This window comes from Peromyscus maniculatus, chromosome 4, assembly GCF_049852395.1.
Source record: "Peromyscus maniculatus bairdii isolate BWxNUB_F1_BW_parent chromosome 4, HU_Pman_BW_mat_3.1, whole genome shotgun sequence".
Classification (NCBI taxonomy): domain Eukaryota; kingdom Metazoa; phylum Chordata; class Mammalia; order Rodentia; family Cricetidae; genus Peromyscus; species Peromyscus maniculatus.
The window spans coordinates 38,982,236-38,986,575 of NC_134855.1; the positions used below are offsets into that span (position 1 = coordinate 38,982,236).

The 4,340-nt window shown below is 39.8% G+C and overlaps 1 long non-coding RNA gene across 1 annotated transcript; it reads left to right on the forward strand.

Annotated features, from left to right (window-relative positions):
- The first annotated feature begins 210 nt into the window (after positions 1-210).
- Positions 211-2,765, forward strand: LOC121828649 (uncharacterized). The gene is made up of 3 exons (XR_013050487.1): positions 211-569; positions 842-924; positions 1,958-2,765. It is a non-coding gene; the product is annotated as an uncharacterized LOC121828649 (long non-coding RNA).
- Positions 2,766-4,340: the final 1,575 nt, after the last annotated feature.

Genomic DNA, 4,340 nt, shown 5'->3' on the forward strand with positions numbered 1-4,340 from the left:
AGCATCAAGAAGCGATGCCCAAGTCCCAGCTCTTGGAGCCTCTGAGAGTAGTGGGACCTGGGTCTGTGGAAAGAAAGTCCCCCATCACAGGAATTTCCCTGCATGTGTGGCAGGGAAATACTTTCTATTAAGCTTGTCAAATGGGAAATCACAAATAAAAGCGATAGTTAGTGTTGGGTGTGTGACGAGCTGTGTGTGGTGCTGTATCCTAAATGTCTCCTATGACTAACTCTGGTGTGAGTGTGTATGAATGCCTTTCCTCACAATACAATAGTAAATGATATATTTGAAAAATAAAACTGACCTCGTACTTTCATTTCTTTCAATTGGGCAACTTAATTCGTTATTAAATTATTGGTTTGCTTTCTACAGAATGAATCAGTGATACAAATAAACAGTCAGATATCAATCCCAGGCACATACCAGCAATATTGGATGAGTGTAACTGCTTTGCTAAATACAAATGATGGGCACGAGTGCAGGATGACGTCATGTCTCCTCACAGAGGGCTGAGTCCTTGTAGCACATGGCTCTCCTCACACGTTCATCTCCAAGGATCCCTTAGGAAGGTGGGTCTTAGTTTCCATGTAGATAGAATTGTTTCACTGTATTTATTACTCATTAAATTTTATTGGATTAAAATTATAGAAAGTGGCTGATAAAAATCTCTACTTTTGCTAATGGCATTTTTTTTCAGCCAGTACATAATTGATTTTGTAAATGTTCCCTAGGCCTGAAGGGAAAAAAGAGGATGTTATCTATCTGAAGCATCTCTACTTACAGTGTGGTGACTGTTTATTGCACTATTTAATTTTTCCTTATTTCTACTTATTCTTATCAGCCCATTTCAGAAAGAAATATTTCATTGCTTGCTGGATTGATTTGTGATGCCAAGGATTAAATTCAGGGCCTCATGTATGTTAGGTAAGTACTCTACAACTGAGCTATAACCCAAGCCAAAAAATAAGCTCTTTAAACTTTCCCAACTATAATTACATTGGTTTTACATTTCTAAAGATTTATCTTGTTTACATGCTATGTAAACGAGATCTATAAATGTCATCGTATTTGAAACCGTGACTTTTGTCTTGCGACTTGTGACCTTTATCATCCTATTTTCTCCTCACCCTGTGTTCCGCTTTGAGACAATTTTAATTTTTACATTTTATACAAGTATGTATCGGATGTTGAACAAATTCCCCATGCTCCTTTCTCGTCTTTCCTCCCTGTTAGTGCTCTGTGTCCCCGGACAATTCCACTTCATGTCGTATATCCAGACATGACTTTACGTACCTCTATAAAATCTTGTAACCGCAAATGAGAGCGTATGAGATTGGCTTAATTCACTTAATATGATTATCTCCAGTTGCATCCATTTTCCTGCAAATGGTATAACTTGCTTCTTTATGGCTGAAAAAATTCTATCGTGTATATGCCATATTTTAATTCTCTGTTAATCTGATCAGACCTCTTGTGTGAGTGGGTTTATAATTTAGCTATTGTGAATAGTGTTGGAATAAATATTGATGCACAAGTGCTTCTGTGATATGTTGACTTGGAGTCTTTGGGGTAAATACCCAGGAATGGTGTATTCGGGACCATACAGAAGATCTATTTTTAGTTTCTTGAGAAAGCACTATGCTGATTTCCACAGTGGCTGGACTAGTTTACGTTTCCTACCAGCAGAGTAGAAAGGTCCCCCTTGTCCAGTATTTGTTATTTTTTATTTTCTTAATGACTCACACCCTAGCTGAGTAAGATGGAATCTTAGTGTCATATTTATGTGCATATCTCTGATAGTGAGTGCTGAACTTTTTTTTTTCATATACTTATTGGCAATTTGTACCCCATCTTTTGAGAACTGTCAACTCATTTCCTGTGCTGTTTACTTTTGTTTATGATTATGTAGTGTTATTTTATCCTGTTTTGCTTTTAGCTTGTCTTGTTTCCTTTCTAGCTGCTGTGATGAAATACCCTGACAAAAGCAATTTAGAGGAGCAGGGGTATGGCTCATGGATCAAGGTTCCAATGTTTGCAAGCCCTTAAGGGAGCTGGTCACCTCCTATCCACAGTCAGAAAGGGAGAGCAAAGAATGAATGCATGCCGCAATTGGCTTGTTCCTGACTTTTCACTCAGATCAGAGCCCAGAGCATGACATCTTGCTGCCTGTAACCAGTGTGGGTCTTCCTACATTAATTATCCCAATTAAGATAAGCCCCAACAGACATCCCCATGAGCCAGCCCGACCTAAGCAATACCTCATTAAGGTTTTCTTTCTGGATGATTATAGATTATGTCAACTTGACCGTTGAAACTAAGCATCACACAGGTCTTGAAAAATCTCCATTATTAAAAGAATGTGTTTTATAAACAACATTGTTATGGCTTGAATGTGAAGTGCTCCACCTCGAAATGTGTTGGAGCACTTGGCCCTGAGCTGGTGAACTGATCAGACAAGTGATGGCCCCCGGGAGGCGGGCCCGGCTGACAGAATTGGGCCACTGGGACAGGCCTTGGACGTTATTCCAGTTGGAACTCTGCTTTCTGTCTGTGACTGTGTGGTGGGAGCCCTGGCTTCACGCTCCTCTCTCGTCAACTCCACCACACCTGCCTGACCATGGTGGACTGTGCCCACTGAGCTGAGCCCAGATAAACCCTTCTACCCTTGGGGTCATTCCAACAGTGATGAAAAAGGTGACCGACCCAAGCACAGAGTTCAGACATTTTTCAATACCAATGTAAGAATACACGTTTTAAGAAGGAAAATGGCCATACTCGGCAAAATAATTGAAACACTTGGTTTTATTCTATCCACTTAAATTTTACAATTGAATTTGTTGTGTTCATTCCTTCTTTTTTAAAAACAAAACAAAAAAATTTGTTTTTGAGATAACATTTTGCTTTGTTGTCCAGGCTGCTCTCAAACTCCTGGACTCAATCTTCCTGCCTCAGACTCCCAAAGGCTAAGGCCATAGGCATGGAACACCATACTTAGATTGCCTTTCTTCTTCATTTTCCTAAGTTTTATGGGCTTTCTCTCCATTTATTAGTTATTTGTGATAATTTGCACATTCTTCTGAATATTTCTAATCTACCATTGATGTTTGTTATTTTTTTTACCCTTTTGACTAAAGGTGTATTTATCTACTTGACTAAATCCTGTTTTGAACTACTCAAAACCTGAAGGCTTCTGTTTAGTTCACAGGTGAGTAATGAGCTATTAATGGGGGGAAGTAGGTGGCCCAATAGTAGAATCCCTGTAGAGTTAAGACCAGGGAAACACAGGCAAGACAGAAGGAGGCCCTCACTTGGTACCAATGTCAGACTTACAAGGTGAGCCAGAATGGTTAGAGAATGTCATCAGGAGACTTCTGCTATCTGCTGTAACTGCAGGGAGGGGTTGTCAAGTGATTTGATAGGACCACATCCTTCAGGTCTTCTGGGGTCTTCTTAGGAGAGGGTATCAGCTCTACTGTGGCCAGACAGTCAGAGAAAGTGGAGGCTAATTAAGCTGTCTGTGGGTGGGAACCAGAGCGTGCCTTAGCTAGGGGTAGGATTTTATACAAATGTTGAAGAACAGTTAAACCTGCTAATGAATCCTCATTCTGCCCTTTCAGTTAATTCCTTGGGCTCCCTCAACTAAACATGACAGCAACGAGCTTAAGACCGCATCAGTATCCATGGAAATATTAATAAATAGCTAAATTAGGGAATATAATCAATGTCTAATCATGAGACACCACCTTGCTTGCCTCAGGTCTCTGTGGCCAGCTCCCCCAGGCTTCTATGAATTTGGACTTCATTTCTCGGGACCCTCTCTTTCTCCTAATGGACAGGATCTAAGCAGGGCTGGTCTGGAAGTGGAGCCACAGTGACCACCTCTGTGGCTAATTTCTTTCCCATTCTACTTTTTTTTTCAACTGACCTTGGAATACTTACCTCTTCCAACATGCTTAGATGTTTATAGTTTTGCTCAACATTTTGCTGAGATTTATTATTTCCTGGGAAGAATTTCAGGAATAATCTTAATTCATGTTATAATTTTGGTTTGGTTTCTCCACCAAGTCCATAAGATCACATATGTACAGTTTTGTCTATATACATATTATAAGAAGAATTTTAAGAACAAGAAAGTGTACTCTGCTTTGTTTGTTCATTTTTTCACTGTAGAGTCCTGTATGTGGAGTTTACATATTGGAAACGTTTATTTAATACTTATATAGGAAACAGGGAAACTCACAAATATAAAAATAGGAGGAAGAGTCATTAAGACATCAGAAGATGGCTGGAGAGACGGCTCAGCAGTTAAGAGCATTGGCTGTCCTTCCAGAGGACCCGGG